The sequence below is a fragment of the Pogona vitticeps genome, chromosome 11 (assembly GCF_051106095.1).
Source record: "Pogona vitticeps strain Pit_001003342236 chromosome 11, PviZW2.1, whole genome shotgun sequence".
Classification (NCBI taxonomy): domain Eukaryota; kingdom Metazoa; phylum Chordata; class Lepidosauria; order Squamata; family Agamidae; genus Pogona; species Pogona vitticeps.
Genome location: NC_135793.1, coordinates 16,631,795 through 16,657,932, shown reverse-complemented (window position 1 = coordinate 16,657,932; position 26,138 = coordinate 16,631,795). Strand labels below are relative to the sequence as shown.

The 26,138-nt window shown below is 42.3% G+C and overlaps 1 long non-coding RNA gene across 1 annotated transcript; it reads right to left on the bottom strand.

Annotated features, from left to right (window-relative positions):
- Nucleotides 1-668: 668 nt before the first annotated feature.
- Nucleotides 669-26,138, bottom strand: LOC144584442 (uncharacterized). The gene is made up of 2 exons (XR_013538675.1): nt 25,997-26,138; nt 669-1,548 (listed from the first exon to the last, which is right to left on the bottom strand). It is a non-coding gene; the product is annotated as an uncharacterized LOC144584442 (long non-coding RNA).

The window sequence follows — 26,138 nt, the reverse complement described above, 5'->3', positions numbered from 1 at the left end:
GGTCCAGTGCATCAGCCGCCTTCGGCCCTGTAATCGCACGATTCGCAGAACCGTCACAACTGACGCGCTGTTGGCTTTATGATAATTACAAAAGGGAGACACCATGACAACCAGTTATTCCCGCACTACCCGCCAGTGTGACCGATTATAAAAAACCACCATCAAATGCCAACAAAAACCCTTTTCCAGTGTGGGATAGGCGAAAAATCCCCCCATCCAATGCCAATCAGGATAGAGGTCAAAAATTCCTATCCGGCCCCACAACAGGCGACCCCAAAAGACACACTAGAAAGAGGGTGGGCAGGTGGGTGCCAGAATCAAAAGAGGACCAGACTATGAACCGCCACTACCTTATATAGCGCCAGTTCCCGCCAAAAAGGTCACGTGGCCCGGGTTGCTTGATTCTCCCAGGGCAAGGGAAGCAAAAACACTGCACAGTTCAATGGGCCGTTGGCGCCACTCCTGCGCATGCACACTTCTTGTAGCTCAAAGGATCTCTAGCTTATTGTTTTCCAAGTTGCATTTGGAAGCCTTTGCAGGTTTCACAATTTCCAAGACCATTTGCTCTATAGGAGTGTGGATTAGGGATTCCGACCTCTTAGTATTTCAGTTGGAGCATAATTTCTTGTCATTTACTGGTTACGTTTAGCAACATGTTTTCCCTCCTCTTTCTTTGATAGGCCTTCTTGATTATATAAAACTGTGTGGTGCTTACCTACCACAAGGTAAAGCCTTAAGTTCTCCAGGTGTCCTTCTCCCAGTTAAACAAGAAATGTTAAAGGATTATTGCAGGATAATGAATGCACATTGGCAGAGAATCTGAGATCAGCAGAAGGATAAATACCACTTCTCTTTCTTTAGTTTTGCACTATTTATTTAATAGCCACATAAAACTTATTTCTTTTCCAGCTCCAAGGATGCCATGCAATTTCTTCTTTCCAAACTGACCAATTGCCAGAAACATAAATCTTGGCTCTACTCAAAAATTTGTTGATTAGCTCAAGACATCTTTAGGGTGTACTCCTTTACACTGGTGCTGGAGAAGCTTAGTGTGTGAAAAAAAGAATCATTGAGACTGGAACAAAAAAACATACACCTATAATTAAAGAATATTGAACTCGGAAAATGAAGGGAGCCTGTGAGGGAACCTGTTACACCATTAGCAGTGCTGAAGTGACAGTTGGCAGCAATTCCTTTCAGCTTCTAGAGAGACAGCACAGATAAACAACGTGAGTGGTGATCCTGATTTCACAGGTGTGGTGAATCCACGGCAGGCTCTGATATTTAGAGGAGCTATCCAAGGTATAAATCTTTTCCTCTTAAAAAAGAGACTGAAACTTGGAGTGAATTCCCTGGCACCATAAAAATCAGAGCCTGCAACTTCCACTGGAGCTGTGGAATAACCCTGTTATTATTTTTTTTTAGTCCAGCTGAAGTTCTTCTTGGCTTGGTTGCACTATTGATAAGCAAGTGACCCCCTGAAATTCTTCTTGAAAGAAATTTGCTGCAACCGGCCCAAATCTGTCCCAGTGGAGGGGCATGTTTAGCCTGGAAGAGAAGAATGAGGGATGATGAGACCCATTTTCAAATATCTGAAGGACGGTCACACAGAAAGCTTTTTGTCTGCTAAAAAGCAAGACCCAAACCAATGGTTTCAGGAAAGGAGATTCTGACTAAATTCTAGGAGAATTTCCTAATGGTAAGAGCTCTGTGGTATTGAGGTGGAATACGTCAATAGCTGGCAGACCCACTTCATTGGAGGTTTTTAAACAGTGATGGGGTGTTCATCTGTCACTAATATTTTAGCTCTGGATTTCCTGCCTTGGCAGGAAATGACTAGATGCCTCTGTGGTACTTTCCAGCTGCAGGATTACAGGTGCCAATCTAGCTTTTGCTCATCCCTGCAGCAAACATTTACTCCTGAGCAGGTCCTCTTGATGTCAAAGGGACTTGTTTCTTAATCAGTCTGAACTGAATGTCATTTGCAACTGGATGGTCATCTGTTTCCCATTCATATTTGACTGAGGATCAGCTCTTTGGTTCACTCATTCTCTTTGGCAGTAAACATTTCTCACCTCACCATCCAATCTCATGCAAAAAAATAAAGAAAATTCCATTCCATTGAAACGCAGCTCATCCCCATTAGCATTGCTTTAATGAATTTGGACTACAGTATTTATTATGTTTGGAATGAATTGCATCTGTCTAGGCACAACCACCCAGTATGAAATCACTCCTGCTTCCTGAAACATTCATCTTTGTTTCTGCTCTCTATAATCAAATCATCAACCAGCGCTCAAATCTTATAAGGTACAATACACAACGCAACAGGGTAAAACAACCTCATTTGTTTGAATAACAAACAAATTAAAAGAGAAATGCAATTGGAATGGAAGCTAATGCCAGTCAGAGTATAAACTGTTATTTCTCTACAATGAAAGAAAGGGGGAGGATGACAGAAATCCATCACAAATGCATTACTCATGGAGCAAACCTGGTTAAAGGCAGAACCTCTTAGCATTGAAGCCATGCATTTAACTTGACTGAGGCATAATTGATCAGTTCAGTAATTGCTTCAAGAAGTGAACAGTTAAGAGTAATGAGCAGGCACATAACTGACGTCCCTTTAAACAATTTGTGAGAGGCTTGTCTGCCGATTCTAACTGAAGAAAACTCACCAGATGTTCCAGTTAGAACTCAAAGTGGATGTTAACTACTGCTTTGCAGTGAAGGGCATAAGAGCTCTCTAAACAGGTGGTCATGCTAAAGGAGTCTTCGGATTCATGTTGATTTGGGGACTAAGCCATGTGTGCATATGTGCGTGCGCGCACACACATGCACACACACACACACACACACACACACACACACACACACACACACACACACAGAGAGAGAGAGAGAGAGAGAGAGTTATAAGGTGAACATTATGCACCATGAATGCATTTGCTGCACTTCCAGCATGCGCCAAATCCATCATTTGTATATTTCTGTCATTTTAAGAGCAGTTTTATTGATAACAGTATCAAAACATCAGGTGGCTCTGCTTACCTTCAGCTGATTGTATGTGTAGGAGAATAAAACACTGCTGTGAAAGAGAGGGTTGTGTAAAAAGAGAGACGGATGCCCAGATCCAACCACAATACTGTGGTGCCTCACTTAACGAGCGCCCCGTTGAGCGATTAAATCACTTAACGAGGGGCTCTGGGCCATCGCTGGAGCATTCGCTCAGCGATGCCCCCTATGGCGTTTTTTCACTTTGCGATATTCGCTAAGCGATTCACTTAGTGAATATCGCATAACGAAGCGGGGGAGAACAGCTGATCGGCGGTTCCAAAATGGCCGCCGGAAGGTCCGCACCACATTTTCACACCCTGCCCTCGCTTACCGAGGGCGCAAAAATGGCGGCGCTATGGAGGAAGATCGCTTAACAGTGGGTTTTAAAGCCATAGGGACGCATTGAACAAAGTTCAATGCGTTTCTGTGGCTTTTTTATTTCTGTTTAGTGATGTTTCGCTATAGCGAAGGTTAATCCGGAACGGATTAACCTCACTATGCGAGGCACCACTGTACTATTTGTTCAGAATAATATTGCTCACAATACAATTTGACTAAAGAGCCATCCAGGTGTTGTAATGCATGTGGAAATCTCAGGCAGGGGAATAGAGGGGAATGGTCCTACCCTGCTCCCCCCATCATAATTCTTGTCAGTTCCTCACATATAGAGGGTGAGGAGTCTGAAGAGAGAACCTCTTTCAATAGAGGCAAGTGATTCCAATTCACCAAGGAGGTGAATTCATTTCAAGTTTTAACCCAAACTTTACATAGCTATCCAAGGTGCTGAACCACACCAAATAGGTTTGGCACCTGGGATAACTCATTTTAACCCGAGACTAAACCCCACAGTCAATTAACTGCTCCTGGGAAATAATCAGCCGATACTGGCTTCCTCTATCCTTTAGGGCTGCCTACATTAGTTAGGAAAAGTCAGTGTTTTTGGTCCACTTGGAGCCTGTCTATGGATAGAAGAGGACTCTTGCTTCAGATTCATTGCCCTCCATCTTGTAACAGGGTAACAAAGCCATCTGTGGATGGAAAGCATGTTGCTAGGACTCTCTACATACTGTTTTGGCTTTCAGCATGAACAATAACACCAACAAGGAAGCAGGAATATGTTTCATGCCAGATCGAACTCTAAATTCATCTAATCCCACCTTCCCTAATAAGTTGCTTTCCATATTTGGTGGATTACAAAACCTGTTTTATTCAGTCAGCATGCACAATGGGCATACTAGCTGTGGAGAATGGGCGGACTGGGCTATATCAGATTAAGGAAGGGTAATCTGGTTCTTTTATGTTTTCAGTGGCTTTGGTTATCCGGGATCTAAAGGAATGCATCTCCTCAGCAATTCTTCTTTTTTTTTTCACCCACCATGGAAACGACAGGACCAACTTGGATTCAGAAACCAAGTTGTCTGGATCAAATTCAATCCCTAATGCATTGATATATATACAATCTGATCACTGGCCTATGGTATCTAAGATTCTTAATTTTAATTTACAAGGACAGGAAACGCTCCTTCCTGCACTGGCAACTGGATACAGCAAAGAATGAAGCTGGGACCTTTTGTATACCAATTATGTGCTTTGCCATGGACTCTGTTGTGGATTAAAGAATCAATGAGGTTGAAAGTCATCAAGTGGACTGCTCTCCTATGGACTGTAGAGATGAATTGTGTTTTTGAATGAGCTCCCATGTATAAAAGCAAGATTCCCAGGAATAAGAAGCACACTTTCCCAATGAAATGGCTTCTTCCTGGATTATTTATTATTTATTTTTTAATTTATTTATTTAATTTATATGCCGCCCACACTACCCAAAGGTCTCTGGGCGGCTTACAGCATTTAAAATACAATAAAGATATGTACAATTAAAATACAATTAAAATATATATAAAATTGCCATCAGACCCACAGTTAACATTATTTCAGTTAAAAGCCTTCTGGAACAGATCACCAGCCCCTAGTCCGCAGCCATTTCTCTGAATCCTATCCCCACAGCTAGGAGAATGGTCTGTGGTCACCAGGTCAGCACATTCTGATTCCCTGGTGTTTTGCAGCTGAAAGCAGGGATTTGCAGAGTGCCCATGTGACGTCATAAAGGACTCCCTCAGCAACAATATTTTTTAAACAAACAAAGCATGTGACACACAGACAATATGGAGATGCAATAATACATTTTAAGGCCCATGAAATAGTATCAGCAAGGTTCTGCCTCTTAGACTCTGTTAGGTGAGGTTTACAGTCAGAATGCTACAATTCACAATGGGAAGTATCATGTTTTTCCATGTATAATATGCTACTTTTTCCTAAAATCATTACTAATGAGGGGCATCTTATACATGGAAGTAAGCTGAGAACACAGAGAGAACAAATTGGCCCATACCTTGCCTCTGCAAACAGGCTTCCTTCAGTCACGAAGCTTAGCTTCCTACGGTTAGGAGACTTAGCTTCCTCCAATCACGAGCCTAATGGAACTGATGTCAGCTGATGCTGAACAAACCAATTGGAACACACCTCATTGGAGTTGGAGCCTGTAGGCTGAGATGCAACAGGGACTCATAATGTCCGAGCATTCTGAACCCAGAGGCTGAATACTCAAAGCTGAGGTTTTTTTTTTAATTTTGGGGTTAGAAAAGTGTGTGGGGTGTCTTATAAAGAGGGGCATAGTGTAAATGGAAAAAATATGTTAAGTACAGTTCAAGAGTAAATTTGTATCTATTTGTGGATCTCTGAGTGACCTGCAACGTGCCAAGGCGAACTGCCAAAAGAAGTCATGGAAGCCAAGTTGGCAGCATCTCGTTTTCTGAGCTTTCAGGGCCATAAACTGAGACCTGGAGAAAGAATCCCAAAATCCTAAATAATGCTCAAAACAGGGTCAGCGGAAGGTGCACTTGGAATCCAGGAGTAGATCTCTGGATGATATAAGGTAGAACAGCATAGCTTTCTGGTGCCCAGTAATTTAGCAACTGTTGTTGTGTGCTGCCAAGTCAGAACTGACTTAGAATGATCCAATTCCAATCTCCCAGTGAGCTGTGGTGTTGTAGTGGATAGAGGGATGGAGTGGGACTCCGGAGACCAGCGTTTGAATCTCCACTTGGCCATAGAAACTCACTGGGTGAGTGGAACTGGTAAAGGTAAAGGTTCCCCTTGACATTTTCAGTCCAGTCGTGTTCGACTCTACGGGGGTGGTGCTCATCCCCGTTTTCAAGCCATAGAGCCAGCATTTTTGTCCGAAGACAATCTTCCGTGGTCACATGGCCAGTGCGACTTAGACACGGAACACCGTTACCTTCCCACTGAGGTGGTCCCTATTTATCTACTCATATTTGCATGCTTTCGAACTGCTAGGTTGGCGAGGAGCTGGGACAAGGCGACGGGAGCTCACTCCGTCACGTGGATTCGATCTTACGACTGCTTGTCTTCTGACCCTGCAGCACAGGCTTCTGCAGTTTAGCCCACAGCGCCACCACATCCCAGAATTGGTAAAACCGCTCCTTAAATATCACATTTATGTAGAAAGCCCTACAAGGGTTGCTATAAATTAGTTCTGACTTGACATCATGTAATTGTGTGACAATAGGAGGAACAAAATAAATTGCCATACCATCCCAAACTTTAGTATCATGTTTCCCCAGAAATAAGACAGGGTCTTACATTAATTTTTGCTCCAAAAAACCTCATTAGGGCTTATTTTCAGGGGATGTTTTGTTTTACAGCCACATCATCTGGTTGTTGCACAATACTGCACAATGGTGGAGGGTGGGGGTTCACTTAACTGGGGCTTACTTTTGGGGTAGGGCATCCTGAAAAATCATACTAGGGCTTATTTTCAGGTTAGGTCTTATTTTCGGGGAAACAGGGTACTGAAATGAAAAATGTTGACAGTAACCAAGAGGAGGTCTTTGCATAAAAGGATCGTGGGTTCTATTCAGTTCTGCTACTCAAAACAAAAACTTGGGCTCATCACTTTAAAGTTCTGTCAGGATCTGACTAATGGTGCTTGGGCTCCAGGTAAAAACACAAAAAGTAAGTATATCTCATAAAGTTGAAGTCTAGCCACCCCTGCACCAGAACGAAGCACGACTTCCCTCATCCAAAAAAGAATAGAAAAGTCAATATATCCCAACACACCTACAGCTCAGTAGAGGCCGATGACACTATTTTTACAAGGCAGTGGATTTGTTCCAGTTTCTAATCTGAACTTTGAAGGCCCTATTCAAGGTGATGAACCTATTTTGAATGTAGTGTTCCGTACCTGGGATACCGCCTACCAAGTTCAGACTAAACTCAGAACAGATTCATTGTCCTCTCACATCCATCAGAGTTCCAAGCCTCCCTCACTACAGTTCTGTGACTTTTAACTACCAAAAAAGAAAAGAAAAAAACCCTATCATCCATTCCAGTAGCTTAATAAATTCTGATATAACTGCTCATTATTACTGCTAAGAGCTCTTGTTAAAGAATTAAAGGCCTAGCGAGTAACCAGCCCCTCTGGTTCACCTTTGGAAGAAAAAATCATTCACTTGTTTTAAGTGACAGTCACTCATTTCAATTGAGGCAGGAAAAGAAAACTTAAGTATCTGTTGGTTTTCGTTTTGTCCTGAGAGACAACTAGCAGCTCTTGAAGGAAGTGATTCAAAAAAGATGCAATAGGTTCACCTGAGCCAGTACCAAGCAATAAATTTGTATATGACTGGAGGAGACAAACCCACCTCAGAAAGGATATGAGATTTAAAACCCTGTAGCAACTTCTTAGCCCAATAAAGAAGTCACAGCTTCCTATCAAAACTGACAAGAGTCTTGTTACCTTAAGGAATAATAAGTTTCATTTGACACAAAATAATTTCATGGCCTGTAGCCCACTTCTTCAGATATGCAGATAGTAACCTCAGTAGACAGATATTTATACAGCATTGGGAGGAAGGAGGTATGAAATATAATGGAAATGCAAAAATTCCAGCATGGTGATCGCCAATTAGTGAATAACAGTGTTTGAAGGTGGCAGAAGTCTTAATACCGGTTGTTAAGAGTCATTTAAAAGTCATTTCTGGGTGACAAATATTTCCAAGAATAGGAAAGCAACTTCATGCATGCAGGGTAGAGAAAAATCTTTGTACAGGCCCAGGAGAATGGAAGAATATGGCCCACAGAACTGTTGCCCAGAGGACACCCAGGTGTATTCCTCTTCTTTGGGGAAGCTCCTTCCATGTCCAGTAATATGATTGCCAAGGTGTAAAGTAGAATCTCTTGGTGCTTTTTCATTCACCTTTTCCCCTTGGAACGTCTTTAATAAGTGATTGAGGGACGTGGTAGGAACGTCTTTAATAAGTGATTGAGGGACGTGGTAGCGCTGTGGACTAAACGCAGAAGCCTGTGCTGCAGGGTCAGAAGACCAAGCAGTCGTAAGATCGAATCCACGCGATGGAGTGAGCTCCCGTCGCTTGTCCCAGCTCCCGCCAACCTAGCGGTTCGAAAGCATGCAAATGCAAGTAGATAAATAGGGAACACCTCGGTGGGAAGGTAACAGCATTCCGTGTCTAAGTCGCGCACTGGCCATGTGACCACGGAAGATTGTCTTCGGACAAAACGCTGGCTCTATGGCTTGGAAACGGGGATGAGCACCGCCCCCTAGAGTCGAACACGACTGGACAAAAATTGTCAAGGGGAACCTTTACCTTTACCTTTAAGAAGTGATTGAGAAGCCAGTTGAATGCTGTTAATAGAATAGATCCGCAATTACACTCAAGAATGGAAGGCCATATGCACATTGTGAAAACTGTGTTTTAACACAAATAAATTGTGCAAGATGAAGCTGGCCCCTGATCCGTTGCATGGACTTTTAAGGATCAGAAGTGTTGTTACTAATGTTATTTTTGGAGCAAACACTCCATCATTTTGTGTTTGCCTTCTCTGTGTACGTGTTTTCTGCGTTGGCTTTGTGCAGACGCAGTTGGAAAGCATTAAGGAAACACTGACATGAAAAAATCCTGCCACTTGTCTCACTCTTACTTGGAGGTGAGACATCCCATGAGGCATGAAAATTTCTCACTCATGCATTCCTTTCAGCTGAGACAACCTAAATTGGTCAGAGTGAACAATAGTGAATAGCCGTTATGTCCTTATTACTCTTCTTCATTCCCAAGTACATGCAGATTACGTGGTTAGAAAGCAGAGGGAATCTTAAGAAGGAAGCTGGGAGGGAGATATCACATGGAGACAGATGTTGAATGCCTCCCCTGGACTGGCACAATCCCCAAACTTTGTCTTCTCAAGTCATTATTCCAGCCCAATTCTTGTCTTTCGAGTTTATGAATAGAAAAACAGCTGCACAGAGGACGTTTTGTGGAGAAAGAAAAAAAAGTAGAGGGAGGATTGGGAATCCCCCCTCTCCATTGTTGTTTTTCTGTTCAAAATTGGCCACCTCATTCCTGCTTGATGAATGTTAATTTGGGGACAGAGCTCTAGTGCAGAACATCTACTCTCTGATGTGGCATGAATGTTTATTTTAGGCAGGCTCTGTCCTTTCAGAGATCTAGAATGGTGTCGTCGACAGAATATCGATAACAGAATAGAGTCTAGGTCACCTGAGTTCAAATCCCTCCTTGGCCATGGAAACTTTCTTGGGCTGTGTGTGGCAAAGATGTTTTTGGAACATCTCACACACCTCAAAAACCTTATTAACTCTAATAAAAATGCTCTTATAATATAAAATATAAAAAGGCTCCAGAGGGAGACCACAGCTGCAATATAAGGATATCTGCAAGCGGGATCTGAAGGCCTTAGGAATGGACCTCAACTGATGGGAAACCCTAACATCTGAGCATTCAGCCTGGAGGCAGGCGTTGCATCACGGCCTCTCCCAATTTGAAGAGACCCTTGTCCAGCAGGCTGAGGCAAAGAGGCAGTCACAAAAGCAGCAAAACCAGGGAGCTGGACAGGGGACAGATTGGATTTGTCTTCAGTGTGGAAGGGATTGTCACTCTCGAATTGGCCTCCTCAGCCACACTAGACGCTGTTCCAAGTCCTCGATTCAGAGCACGCTACCATAGTCTCTCGAGACTGAAGGATGCCTAAGAAGTATAAGTCAGAAATGGCTTGATGGCATAAAGCATTACAATATTATTTCTTTGAATACCTAGAAGAAACAACCCTCCCATTACTTTATGCCTTTATCTTTCTACAGCTTTCACAACCTTCTTCCCAGTCTGGCACCACTATGTCCGCAATCACTCTTAAGCTGCTGAAAAATGCTTGATATTTTCCGAGTCACCGTGAAGGCAGAATCAGTGTCAATGAATGGCCAATTGTAGGCAACAAATGGCACAAGCTGAATTGTCATTGTACTACTTACTTAATCCTGATCTATAAACTTTATGATTAGCATGACCTTGCTAAGTAGGTTATTTAGACCTCTTTCTCCCCCACTTCCTTCTCCCTCTCTCTCTGTTGTCCAGTTAAAATAAGGTAAAAAGGAGCACAATTCCATAGCAAGAAAGCTACTCAATTTGTAAATGAGATACAGTTCTTGTAACTAATCCTATTTAGGGCTGTGCCTGGCATGGCATTTTCAATATTCAGCACCTTTCATCCACGGATCTTGAAGCATTTACAAGCATTAAGCAGAAAAAATCTCAGCTGCCTTGTGAGCCCTCCTAGGAATATTCAAGAATGCAGAGCAATATATGTCGGCTGCATGGGGGTATCCCATGCTTCCCAATACAGTATCCTATATATTTCCTGTTTCTATACATATCTGAGTAGATCAGTGTATTTCTCCCCCATTCTATTCTCCTTTTATTTTTCTGCAGTATTACAACTGCTCCTCAGAGGGATTCAAGGCCTGAAAAGAAAGAAAAAGTCAGTAAAGGAACCAGGATGTGGGGTTGTTTTTTTTCAGATTGTGCCCAAGGATGAAAATGTACTGAAGAGACAGGCCTGCGTGCTTACTTTTTTCAAGGAAAGCTGTAATGTATTTCCTAATGTCTTAAAAGCCCCCACTTTTAAGATGCTGTATTACGCTTAAAGCATGGCCTTTGTAGTAGCAAATGACAAGTGCTTTGTGACTGTTTCTTGAACAGCTTTTGGGAAAGAATCCAAAGCACACAATCGGGAGGAAGGTGGAAAAGGAAGAGCCAATGCATACAGGTTTGTAGCATGATCACAATTTATGATGGAGGTGGGAAACCATTTGGGAATAGCCAAAGCTTGGTAAAGTTCCTTTTTGGACTCAGATTCCCAGAATCCCCTAGCCAACATGATGCTGGCCATGCTGGGTAGTGGATTTTGGGAATGGCAGCCCAGAAAATATTTTTTCTAATCTTTGGGAATTACAGGGCACAACCTAAGTTCCAATGTCAGAGGTGTGGCTGTGCCTTTCATATCATCGCACGTTCAGCTGAACTGGTAGGCAGAATTGCTTGGAAAACAGTGTTTCTTTCCACAAGAGAGGGAGAGCTTGCAAACACTACCCGAGAACGTCCACCTTTGCTTTTCCTCTTCTTTCTTGATTCTATTGACAATAAGAAACACTGTTGTATCACATTCTGCTTTTTTTAAAAAAAATGATTTCAATTAAGGTACATTCATGACGTAAATTGTGGGATGTAGTGGTGCTGTGGGCTAAACTGCAGAAGCCTGTGCTGCAGGGTCAGAAGACCAGCAGTCATAAGATCGAATCCACGTGACGGAGTGAGCTCCCGTCGCTTTGTCCCAGCTCCTTGCCAACCTAGCAGTTCGAAAGCATGTAAAAATTGGAGTAGATAAATAGGTACCACCTTGGTGGGAAGGTGAAATGGCGTTCCCTAGTCACACTAGTCACATGACAATCAAAACTGTCTTTGGACAAGCGCTGGCTCTACGGCTTGAAAATGGGATGAGCGCCACCCCCTAAAGTCGGACACAACTGGACTAAAAATGTCAAGGGGAACTTTTACCTTTACCATGACGTAAATGGAAACACAAATTACATTGCCAGGGAAGTGTGCTCTCTGGTTGAAAAGTGACATAAAATACTCTTCCACCAGAATGTTGTTTATTTTAGCACGTATATGAAACCTTGATTTATTTCTATCATTTCTGCATATCTATACACCTCTGTCACTGCAAATTGTATCTTTGGGTAACCAGCAGAGGCAGCGGGAGAGGCTGCGGCAGCAACAAGAACCACAGCAGGCGGGAAGCAAGGGGGGGATGGATGGGTGCAGGGAGCCTGAGAGGGAGGAGGTTGGAGGATTGGAGGAGTGAAGAGCTATCTTTGGGCAAAATAATAAAAAAATTGATCAGAAGCACAGATCCCCATAGATCTACATGATTTTTACGTAGGATCATCCCCCAAACAATCTCAATCACAGGGGCTATCTCTGCCCACAGATTGGACAGCATTTGGGGGCAGATTCCATGTTAAAATCACGTGGATTCATGAGGATCCATGTCTGGATCATTGTTTTCACATGACTGCAAAAGCCAGGCACCCATCATTTATGTGGTGTATTCTATGGGTGCAATGGAACTTAGGGATTGACAGTGTTTGGTGCAGATCCCTTTTTAAATCTGTGTGGATCCACAAGGATTCATGATTGAATCAGCATTTTTGTACCACTGTAAAGCTGGGAACCCTTCATTTCTATGGTGTATTCTGTGAGTACAAATGGGAATAGCTGGAGCATTCATAAAAGGACAGAAGCAGCCAAGCTTTTTAAAGAGACAAGCAGCTTTGCCCTCTCTCTCTTTCCCTCACCTCACCACAGCCGTGGTGGGGTGTGTGACTGGCCAATGTAAAGGAAGAGTGAGTGGGCACAAGACAAAGCCTCAAATGCAGTAATTCTAAAAGGCTGTGTAGCCGCCGTCACCGAGATGCAATACAACTTAATCACAAATTAAAAGTTTCCCCAAGAGGATGCACATGCTGACCCAAATATGATGTGACTGTCACATGATTTCTTCCATTTGGAATGGAGCTCATTCAATGTAAACAAGCCCTATGTTCGGCTGATATTTCCAGTATCTGGCTGAGAATAGGAAAAATAAATCTGTGCCAATACTGAGAACTAGCTTCTGTAGACCGACAGGCATATGGGACTGACCCCTCCTGTGTCAAACTCAAAGGGTGTCTGAGAACTCCATCAACATTCTTTCATTCAACCGCACAGCAATATGCAGTGGTTCATTTTTGCATAGAAAGATTACTCAGTGTGAAATCCAGGAGGCATAAAGTGTATGTGTTTTATACTTCTCATTTAATTTGAAGTAAATCCCTGGTAGATCCATACTAAAAACTTAATTTCAATATTAGAACACTGCTGCCTACTGAGCAGTCTACCTTTCAGTCTCCATGGGAATCGCATGTGCTTATTGCAGATTACCAGTAAACAGAAGTGTATAAGCTACTAAAATTTGGATGTGAGCAGGCAGGCATGTATATATATGTGAAACTGATTCCTGGCCTGTTAGTCTACTCTGGCCATCTTTTATACTGATGCAAAAGTGGGTAGAATGCTTGTGAATGTTCTGTATTCTGATGGAACGGCCAGTGCAGAGACATTTGGCCAATTCAGTTCTAAACAGGGTAACTGAAAATTGCAACATTCAGCTAGTTTGAATTTGGACAATACAGGACAGGCACATTCCAAATACTGCACCTACAAACCATTGCAATACAGTGGTGCCCCGCATAGCGCCGATAATCCGTGCAGCAAAAATCATCGCTATACGGATTCGTCGCTATGCGAAAAAAAGCCCATAGGAATGCATTAAAACCTGTTTAATTCATTCCTATGGGCAAAAAACTCACCTTTAAGCGAAAATCCTCCATATGGCCGCCATTTTCGCTGCCCAGTAAGCGAGGAATCAACGTGAAAACATAGTGGGCGGCCATTTTGTTTACCCAGCAGCCATTTTGGAACCGCCGATCAGCTGTTCTAAAAACATCGCTATGCGAAAATCGGTAAACGAAACAGCTTACTGATCATCACAAAACAATATTTTCCTATCTAAATCATCGCAATGCAATCGCTTTTGCGATCGCAAAAACTTAATCACTATGAGGATTTGTCATTAAACGGGGCACCCGTTAAGCGAGGCACCACTGTATATTAATACGTATATTATTGGGCATCTATGGACTTTGCAGGGCACATTTGGCTTCTTTATGATGAGATCAGGATGAGGGCAGCCATTTACCCCTCATCCTAAAGACCCCATCATAAAGGGCCACCACCAGCAGCAGTTATGGTTACAGTATATGACCCCTGCAAGGGATGACAGAGATAGAGGGCATTACATAGTTTTGCATCAGATGATGCTCCCTGCAGATGGTTCAAGCGAAGCTGCCCTGTTGTGAGTTCAGAATACAAGGAGTATGCAATAGGAAACCATCTAAATACAACCACAAGTCATCATTGTGTTGGTGATCACATGCCTTTGCAATGTGCCAAAGGCGGAATTAGAGCAAAGTAGAGAAGCTAAGAAAATACCTAGCAGGTAGGAACATATTACGTCAATAGGGCAGGTGCACAATACTTGGTTTTCAACCTGTATTTAGAATCCTGTTTCTCAGCAAACCTATTTCAAAGGGAATGGTGGTCCATGCTTGCTGGCAATCTGAAGTCCATATAAAGCAGTGGTCCCCAACCTTGGGCCTCCAGATGTTCTTGGACTTCAACTCCCGGAAATCCTGGCCAGCAGAGGTGGTGGTGAAGGCCTCTGGGAGTTGTAGTCCAAGGACATCTGGAGGCCCAAGGTTGGGGACCACTGATATAAAGTCTGGGGAAGTTTTTAAGGGAAAAGATTGCCAAGGAAGTGCTAGGGGCAGGTTGGTGGGGCCTTTCCTTCAGTTGTCTTCTAGGTCACCCAAGGTTATAAGGTTGTTGAGGAAGTTCACATTGGGTTCATTCCTTTTTTAAAAAAAAAATGCATTTATTTATTTATTTATTTATTTATTTATTTATTTATTTATTTATTTATTTATTTATTTATTTATTTATTTATTTATTTATTTATTTATTTATTTATTTATTTATTTATTTATTTATTTATTTTACATATTGGTCCTTGCTAGGCACATGCCAGGGTTGGACAATGGCATTGCTGATGTCTTGCCTACAGATGCAGAACTCCAAGGAATTGACCCCGAAAACCAAGAAATACCAGACAGCTTCCCAGTTGACCAATTAAAGCTTGGATGAGTGAGGCAGGAAGAGCCAGTGAGTTACAAAATGGCTAATATCAAGTTTTCAATTTCAGAGAGCAATTTGAGTGGCAAGGCCAGTTCCTGTGCCTCAGTTTATACAGTTTTTGCCTTTGTCTTTGGGGTAAAGGTTTAGCCCCTGTCACACACACCCAGTTCCCCTGTTTGTTCTTCCACACAATCCAGGTTCATTTCCGGGTATGACATTTACTTTTCAAACCTTTCTGCTGCCACCAAAGGATTTAGTCCTCACTCTATCAAATATGACTCTTAAAACAGTGTTATTCAATAAAACAATGTTTATTTAAGTGTTTATAAGTAAATCATATAAAGTAAATCATGGATGGTCTTATTTTATTCACTCAATCAGCTGTGCTTTAATAACATTTATATTTGCTTATGTATAATCATGTTAATCAAGGTATTTATTCATATCTTATTCTCTATCTCTCTATTCTTCTCTAACACAAGACTGGTCCTAATTGCCTAAACTGCTTCTAATATCCTTAACTGAAGTCCCTAACTCTAACTCATATCCCTAACTGTCTTCCATTTCTCTTATATATCCTTAATTCCGCCTCTTCTGTTCAACCATTGATTGATATATCAAGGTTCTATTGTGATGGACAGGAGTGGTTACTGACCTGTCCGTCACAGCCCCCTGGGAGAATAGCCACTTTGGTCTTCTAAGTGAAGGTCATGAGGCAGGTAGCACAGCATGAGATTTTGAAGCTTGGCAAATTAGAAAGTCAGGTAGGGAACAAGGGCAGCCCAAAATTGAGTTCCCTTTCAACTAGCATTCATCCTAAGCAGGGCTAAGGATGTGAAACTATGCTCAGTCCATGCTATGGAGGAATAATTGCCAGTACAGGGAAACATGAAAGGATGGCTCTTCCAGTATTATAATGGGGCTCCACTGACCAGCTATGATGTTTGGAGATGGGGCTTGGAGCACTTGAGTTTGGAGGTACTATATTTGGAGCTGCTTTAATAGCAGTGGCAATTGGGGTGTGGGGTTAAACCATCACCAGGATGGTGGTCCAACATCTATAAATGCTATGTGCATCCATTAATCAAATAGTTTGATGGGAGATTTTATGTAGCACTAATTGTTCTCTGAGGATCAGAGTGCACAGACAGACACATGTGCTCCTTTGTGGTGATAGCATACTGGTCTGCTTGGCCTGGGGAGCAAAGGTGACAGAGCCTAGTGGAACAGTGGTACTGCAGCCAAAACATTGCTCAGAACCCAGGTTCCAATCCCAGGTAGCCATCAAGATTCATTCAGCCTTCCATCCTTCCGAGGTTGATACAATGAGTATCCAGTTCACTGGGGAGGGGCAATGTGTGTCCTGCATAATTAAACCATCCAGAGAGTACTCTGAGTGTTATGGGGTGTTATATAAGCAGCAAGTACACCTTTTTGGAAGGTGACACTCATTGTTTGGAATGGGCAGGAAGATAGAAATTGAGAAAGCTGAAGACTTGGGTCCTCAAAATGCAAGATTTTAACTGAAACATATGGATATTTCATATGATTGCCCTTAGCTGTTCCAGGAAAATGAGATAACACTTCTCAGATGCAAGAACATACATCTGTGGAGGTACATTTTGGCTTTATTTGACAGCAAGATGGGGGTAAGGACTAGCTAAGCATGAGGTAATCCTTCCGGTGGTGGGTAGCAGTGGGAGAGGGGTAGTAGTGATGAGCCCCATGGGATGGGATTGAGCAATGAAGTCTCTTGATTTGGTAGTGTGAATAGTTGAATTCAGAGAGTACAAGCAGGGATAGACCTTTGAGACAGCCTTGAGCTACAAGCAGCCTCGAATCATGGGGCTTGGGCTTGAAATGGACCCAAGGGTGTCTCCCCAATACAACAAAGCTAGCGAGGCACAGCAGGGCTCAGAGATTCATCCAGTCTGGCCTGGAGAGGGGCTTGGATGACCCACTTGCTCCTCTTCCAAGATTTATGCATTACTTTGTGGCGCTGCGGGCTAAACCGCAGAGGCCTGTGCTGCAGGGTCAGAAGACCAGCAGTCGTGAGATCGAATCCACGTGATGGAGTGAGTGCCCGTCGCTTGTCCCAGCTCCCGCCAACCTAGCGGTTCAAAAGCATGCAAATGCAAGTAGATAAATAGGGACCACCTCGGTGGGAAGGTAACAGCGTTCCGTGTCTAAGTCGCACTGGCCATGTGACCACGGAAGATTGTCTTCGGACAAACACTGGCTCTATGGCTTGGAAACGGGGATGAGCACCACCCCCTAGAGTTGAATACGACTGGACAAAAATTGTCAAGGGGAACCTTTACCTTTACCTTTAGATCCCTCCACAGACCAGGGGATGCTAACATTTAATAAAGTTGCCCAAGCTAAACCCATTATTTACTGATGGGGAAGGGCAATGTATGCATTATTCATTACTTCTGACTTTAAGAATAATATGTTAGGTATCAACATTTCCCATTTTTTCAAAAAAAAAGTGCTTAAAAACCTGGTTAAAATGTCTAAGAATAACTTCCCACAGGACAGGATTTTAGAAATAACGAGTACATGTCAGGGTGCTGTGGGAAAACCAACCTGTAGCAATGTTACATTGGAAAACAATGACATCCTTGCACTTTCATGATCTGAAAATGTAGCACGTTACTAGCAGCACGTTACTTTGGAAGCCCAAGGTAAGGATCAAACTGAGCCAGGATTTAATGGTGTGAAATATAGCACTTGCAGGCGGTAATCAGACATCTATGGGCGCTAATTCCGAGTAGATTTGCATACAACTAGCAGTGCATTAGGCAGGATTTTCAGGATTCCCCAGCACAGGCAGTTTGTGAAACACTAATCCCATGCCTCCTTCTGGTTTCTTCAATCTGTTAATGTTGATTTTATGCTTCACCTCTCCGAATCCCCCAGTGGTGCTTCTCCAGTCCAGAAAACCTGCTTCCACGCTACAGTTCACAGTTAGTCTCTGTCTTGTGTTTTTTTTTTAAAATAGATTTTAAATACATGAAGAAACACACACACACACCTGCCTTCCTTTCTCTTTCCCAGCTCAGGGTCACAGATCTGAGCACAAACTGTTAGGATCTGTTGCCTCTACATTCAGCCATCTGATATCATATTGAGAATCTGCTTTGCATATTTAGATTGTAAGTATAGATCCTGTGAATGCTAATTACTCTGATGACATGGAGGCGGTGCCATCTAGGCTTCAGTCTGAACTTCATGGGAGGTTCATGGTGCTGAGCTCTATCCTCAAAAGAGGCTCAGCATTTTGGAATGCTATGTTAACGTTCAAACTAAACCCCATAGCAGATTAATCAGCCCTATGACATTCTTTTCCATACTGTATACACCAAAATGGATTGTGCTTTGGGTAGAGGATGTAAAAAGTGACTTGCTTTTCCTACACACTTGAGAGTGAAGAACTAGGAAATCACTGTGAGGTGATTTGTGGCATTCTTGAGGAGAAAGGAAGAAACAAGAAAGAGAAGGGTTTTTTCCTTCCCATATTACGCAAAACTGCTTGAATGGAAATACCATATTTTTCCGTGTATAAGGCACCCCATGTATAAGATGCCCTTTGCTTTTCTAACCCAAAATTAAGAAATCTAAGTGGGGTTTAGCAAGTGCAGGGGAAAGGGATAAAAGCCCTGCAGGATCACTTTGATCCCTGCTTTCCCCTCCACTTGTTTTTTCTCTCCTCAGCTTACTTCCACGTATAAGACGACCCTCAATTTTTAGTCTAAAGATTTTAGACAAAAGTATAGTCTTATACATGGAAAATGTGGTAATAGCAATTGCACAAAATGATGAGAGATGCTATTTTGTTATGTGACCTTTTAAAAATAAAAACACCAAAGGAGTTGTTTACCTCTTTTTAAAAATCAGTCAAACAAAAAACAAACAGGCATCCAATTGTTCATACTTCCTGTATATGTAGTTTTCTTCTGGAAGTTGCAGGTGCTAGTTTTGTGCAGAAACAGTTTGTACAAATTATGTTGAATTGGTTGGGCATGTGTGATTCTTTGTCTTGCTCTTACCTGGCAATGAAGAACTATGTGAGGTAATTTGTGGCATTCTTGATAAGATAGGAATGGCAAGGATGAATTTAACAGGGCTACAAAATGTCTTGTTGAAGGGCTTGTTGAGTTCAGACAGCCCACAATGATAGATAATTTAGTTAATGTTCTTTAATCCCTAATCTTGCTCTTTGAAATTGGGAATTATAGTGGTAAATAACAATTGGCAGGTGGGACTTAGAAGTACAGTGGTGCCTCAATTTACGAACTTAATTGGTTCTGGAACTCCGGTTGTAACTCGAAATGGTCATTAGTCAAAGCACCATTTCCCATAGGAATGCATTGAAATGCAATTAATCCGTTCTGGCTGAAGAAGAAAAATCACACAAAAAACAAACAAACAAACAAACAAACAAACAAAACCTGCAAGACCCATTGGAAATGTGATTAATCCGTTCCGGCCGAAGGGGGGAGGAGAAAAGCAAACAAACTGTGCAAGACCCTTCAGAAATGCCAAAAAAAAAAAAAAAACAAAGCAGAAAGCAAACAAACATCCAACACCCATTGGAAATGGGAGGAAAAACCCAAAAAGCAAACAAACCTCACAAGACCCATTGGAAATGGAGGGGAAGCAAACAAACCCCCGAAGACCCATCAGAAATGGGGAAAAACAAAACAATCAAACCCCACAAGACCCATCATAGCACAGAAACATAATCCCACCATCCAGCCCAAAACCACGCTGCAAAACCCACCCAGAACAGTTTTCAAAAAGCAGAAAGCAGCACCTTACCTTACCAGGCAGTCTGAAACCTCCTCCAGTCACACTCACTCTAACCATTGGGGTGAAAGAGCTTCAAAGAAGCAGCCTCTTCGCTGACCAATGGTTAGCAATTTGAATTCCCCACCTTTTCTCCCTGCCTTTTTCTGTTCTTAACTGGAAGCTCTGACCGCAAGTCGAAGCAACATTTTGCGGCCGGAGCTGGTTGTAACTCAAAATGGTCGTATGTCGGGACGTTCGTAAGTCGAGGCACCACTGTACAGTATAAGGCATACAATAGTTTTTGGCCAGTATCCTGTCACCCGATGGGAATTATGTCACTGGTAGGAGCAGTTTGCCACTAATTAAGATATTTCTGCTTTGATTTCCTGTAACACTCGCACATGACAATTCATACAATACCTGTTAATTAGCAGCTATCTGCTGCTGGTGATGACCTCATGCCAGCACAGCTATGCAACAGGATTTTGGATTTCAGCACATATATCATGAGGTACTTTATGACACATGTGAGAAGATAAGACTTACTGGAAATGACATTGAGGCTAGGAACAGTTGCAGATCAGTAGGAAAAGAGATATTAAATATGTGATTAATGAATTCAATAAAAGAAGCTAGAACCTTGAGCATGTAAAATTTGAACAGGGCTGGTAATGACAAGACCTTTTGGAGGCCATTAGTTCATAGGGTCAGAAGCAACTTGAGAGCACGTAACAAGAATAGAATATAATGATAATTACTTTTTAAAGTAGGTATATGCATCTCTGAGCCTGTCATACATGGAAAGGAACAGGGGAAAATTATTTTCCTTAGAAAATCCTTTTTTTTTCCTAGAAAGAATGCCAAGCTGCACAGGATTGTTTCAATTCTTGCATAAAATGGCATCTTCTGTTTATTTTCTATTTATGATTCATCCAGAAAGCATAGAAGAAATATGAAGCCACAGTTCTTGCACAGAATGACATCTATCCCATGCAAGATTCATCAGAAAAGGCATAAAGTTATACTGGACCTCACAGTTTCTTGCACAGACAACAACAGAACAAACAACAACAACAACAACAAAGAAGAGAGAAGAGACAGGGTGTGAGAGAGAAATAAGAGATTGTGTCTCGTCATTTTTGTGGGCAAGAGTGGACAATACCTGTAGAGATAACCAAAAATCTTCATACAACATGTGAACTTTTCTGGATGAAGGCCACTTCATCAGGCTTGTACCAGTGTGAAGAACTTAAAAGTTCAAAAGTTCATGGCAAGATGGATTTTGCCAGGAAAGGTACTCTTAGATGTAAAGTCCAAAAGTCATGAGAAACCAAGAAATTTTTTTTTCAGAGAGTCTCAACATAGTGAGACTTGGGGAAACCTCTGAGAATCCCTACACTAAAATAACTTTCCAAGCTCTGCCCTTTAACCAGCCTGATGCTAGGACTGCCCCCTACGCACGCACAAGAATATAAATTATTTGTGGTAAAGACAGAAACAGGCATCTCAAACACAAGCCTCCTCCAGCTACCTGGGTGATACTATGTTCTTCCTCCTCCTCCATTTCATTCCCACTATGTGCAAGAGTCCTCATTTCACCTCAAAGACACAGTAGGACGAGGAACTGCAGAACTCCACAGGGGAATCGTTGTTTCATAAGTTGAACAAAGTTATTAGCAACTGTCACTAGTAGCTTTTGCCACTTTCTCTTTCTTCAGAAAGTGTGCTGCCTGCCTTGCCATATGCTACCATCTATTTCATTCCACCCAATTAAAAAAATATCAAAATTCAAAAATATCAATTCTGCGCTTGCCAACAAATACTCAGCAGGTGTTGAATCTGCTCAGCTTGTTTTTTTTTAAATTTTATTTTTTGCCACTCTGTATGTGCAAAATCTGGGATAAAACTAGTCTTCTTTATCAAAAAGAAAGGACATTAGAGACGTTTTGTGTACATCATAGAACTTTGGAGGTGGAAGAAGACCTCTTTGGCTTGGTCTCAGCTGGAGGTGAGGAATCTTCTGGAACATAAAAATTCCCCGTCGAGACAGCCTAAATCTGCAAAAACTGTGAATGCAATTAGTGTTCTTCCTAGCCTACAGCTTCCATACAGTGGTGCCTCGCTAGACAGTTACCCCAGATGACAGTTTTTTCGCTAGACGATCACTAGACAATCGCTATAGCGATTCGCAAAACAGTGATTCCTATGGGGGAATTTCGCTGGACAATGTTTGGTCCCTGATTCACACACCAATTTTTGCTAGACGACGATTTTGACAGCTCCGTCCGCACTTGCAAAACAGGTGTTTTCAGGACCTACGCTTCGCAAGACAGCTATTTAAACAGCTGATCGGCCGTTCACAAAGCAGCTTTCCTATGGCCGATCTTCACTAGACAACGACAATTCTTCCCCATTGGAATGCATTAAACAGGTTTCAATGCATTCCAATGGGGAAATGCTTTTCGCTAGATGATGATTTCGCTAAACAGCAATTTCAGTGAAACGGATTATCATCTTCTACCGAGGCACCACTATATTTACCTGCCTAGTTGTTAAATACTTAAAAAGAAAAGCCTGTTTCTGGGCACACTCACCTTTTACATATGAAGTGAGTGGCTACAAGACAAAGGTCTTCTCAGTGGTGGTTTCAAGATTCTTCTTCCGGAAACTACTTACCTGAGCACTTCACTTTTTTTTAGAGATGGGCACGAACCTTGGTTCAGAAGTTCGTGCCGGTTCGTACATTTGCCTTGCCTCGCCTCCCTGGCCTATGACCTACTCACCAGCCACTGCATGCTCCCATCTTCCTCTTGTTTGATCAGTCCCTGGCAGGAGCATGGGTTTGGCTGTCCTGTCTCCTTGTTGGAGTGGGCAATCAGCCAAGGAGATGGGACAGGAGACTGGACGAATAGCCAAAGAGGAGGAGGAGAGGAGTGTGTGCTGGCTGGTGAGGGTGGGGATCTCACTAGGGAGTGGATGAAGGGAAAACACAGCAACTGGGGTGCCATGCATATGAACCAGCACAAACCTCTGACCCAAGGTTGGTGCACATCTCTACTGTGACTACATTGAATGAGTTGCCGTTGTTTCATACATGTGTTTTACCCTCTCTTTTTGAAACTCAGTTTTGTGCTTGCTTCTTTTCCAGCCAGAAATAAAGAATATTATTTTTCTCAATAAATATATATGGGTTCCATTGGGAATGCAATCACATCGTATTTCCGAGAATTCCCGGTAGTTGGGGAGGGCTTATAATGCTGCAGTTTCCATCACAGATGAGAAGAAATGAACTTTTAACCACTTTGTCCAGAGTCTCTTGGAAACCCAGTGCCATGTTCTCAAGATCCTACCTGCAAGTGGTCACTCACATGAGTAGCCCATGTAGCTGTTGTGTGAGAATGCAGTTGATTGCTTATATGTTAGTCATATCTTTGGCTTGGTAGTTTTGCAGACTGAAAGTAGTAAAGTCTTTTTAGTTACAGCATATTGATTTTTTTCGATCAAATTGCAGAGGCCATGAGGATGAGGTGAGAGAAGGTCTCACGCTCTTAATGCCCTACTCAATAAAGATTAAAGAGAACAAAGTGAAAAAGCAAGACTAGCAAATCAAGGGAAATGACAGATAGTTATAGTATTTATTCACCAATTGAGGAGAATAGATTTTTTTACTGAAAGCCATAAAATTAAATATAAAAAAAACTTGAAGGGTAAGGCTAAACACTGACATTGCTGGACACCTCTCAGCAGCTTTGCCTTACCAATTTCCTGACAGTCTTTCTGAGCCCAATGCACTTTTAAGATATCATGTTGACTTTTTAATGTCAAGTTATTGCTGCCCCAATTCTATTTTTAAGCCTGTGCTTTGTCACGTTGCTAAACCCTTTTAAGAATGGATGGCTTTTCTTTTCATGAATTAGAAAATATTGGGTTTTCTCCATTTACACCTGCAGGAAACCTTACCTCCAATGTCCACCTACCTATGACAGAAGCCCAGTATTTTGCAAAGTTTCCTTTAGATACTTTTATTGCGTCATACCAACAAAGCTTTTGGTGCTTGCTTCTGTGCTGCAGGAGTTGAGAATATAATCTTGGATTTTAAAGAGGAAGCTTTGAGAGGAATATCCACAGCAGTGAACACTTTTGAGCAGAATCAAAACCAGCATGTTCTATGTCTACGTCTTTGCTGCCCTCTTGGTTAAGCTTGGCTCGTATACGATTGATACCTATGGGGAAGGGATAGAATACCAAGGTGGAACATAGGTGAAGGTCACATTGGTTTGTTACCGATTTTGTGTTTCTTTCAGCTTGGAAAGAAGTGGCCAGAGAGAGTATAGGCTCTCAAGGGGAGTGATTTTGCTTTTCTCCAGCAGGAAAACTTTTCTCTAAATGTTGGTGTCTTGTGTCAAAGACCCATTCATTCTCTCTTAGGCACAGTTCTGTTTTTAGGAAAGAAATCAGAGAATTCCTCTCCTTAAGGAATAGAAACTGATTAAAAACAGGAAGCAGAGAACAGCAATGAAAAGTCAGCTCTTGTCATGGAGAGTGGGGGAAAATAGGACCTCCATGGAAGTTTCGAGGAGCATCAGTCGTTTCCTGTTCACTGAAAATTTCAGAGTGGCACTATTTCCGGATGATACCAAATATAAACATAGGGCTCTCAAAAGATTTCTCTAAATTGGTTGAATACACATTAAAATTAAATAATAATAATCATGTGCCCTCAAGTCAATTCTGACTTATGACTACCCCCTTTTTTTCAGGGTTTTTCAGGTAGAGAATACTCAGAATTGGTTTACCCTTCCCTTCCTCATAGGGCACCCTGTGACTATGCAGGTTGCCCAAGGCTACAGAGGCTAGCTTTTCTCCCAGGAGGCACAATCGGGGAATCAAACTCCCAACCTCTGCCTCCACAGCCAGAGACCCAAACCACTGAGCTATTCAGCCAGTTATTAAAAATACAAATTATACAAGTAATGTTTAGTATAAACAAGTGCAATGTGCTACATATGAAGGCTCACAATTCCAACATTATGTATTCACTGATGGGAGCTGAGCTGAACCACTGCCTAGAAGAGTTAAAGATCTTGGCTTTGTGGTAGCTCAATACAAGGGACGTGGTGGTGCTGCAAGTTAAATCTCAGAAGCCTCTGTGCTGTAAGTATCCTGTAAGTATGCTATCCTCCTGGGGAGGTTCTCTGGGTTGGGGATCAGTGGCCTGGCTTTGACCTGTCTCTGGTCCTTCCTAGAGGACCATCCTCAGAGAATGCAGCTTGGGGAGGTGATGTCCACCCCTTGGACTCTTAATTGTGGCGTCCCACATGGGTTAATCATCTCCCCTATGATGTTTAATAAAGGGACGTGGTGGCACTGCGGGTTAAACCACAGACGCCTCTGTGCTGTAAGGTCTATAGATCTTCAGCTATAAGACTAAATCCACATGAAGGAGTGAGCGCACGTTGCTTGTCCCAGCTCCCGCCAACCTAGCGGTTCGAAAGCATGCAAATGCAAGTAGATAAATAGGGACCACCTCGGTGGGAAGGTAACAGCGTTCCGTGTCTAAGTCGCACTGACCATGTGACCACGGAAAGATTGTCTTTGAACAAAACGCTGGCTCTATGGCTTGGAAACGGGGATGAGCACCGCCCCCTAGAGTCAAACACGACTGGACAAAAATTGTCAAGGGGAACCTTTACCTTTAATACAACTGTCTAATGATGTAATGTGGAGGGTGAGGGAGAGAATAAGGAAAGATAGAACAAAAGTTCCATGTGTGTACAGAAAATGTGTAGGAATTCTCCCTGTCTTGTAATATTAGACAAGATGGACAGTAGACAGTTCAGGACCGAAAAAAGGAAGCATCTCTTCACAGAACACATTCAGATAGAGAGGAATTCACTGCCCCAAAATGTAATGATAGTTGCAAAACAGAATTAGATACATTCAAGGATGACTAGAAGTCCACTGACCTGGGCAATGCCTGGATAAAAGGCACACAGAGAGGAGTTGATTTCCTCTATTTCCTTTCGGGGACCAAACAAGACCTTCCTCCAGATCCATGGTTGTCTTTGTGCATTTCTATTTCTCGGTGAAGATCCCACTCCTGCAAAT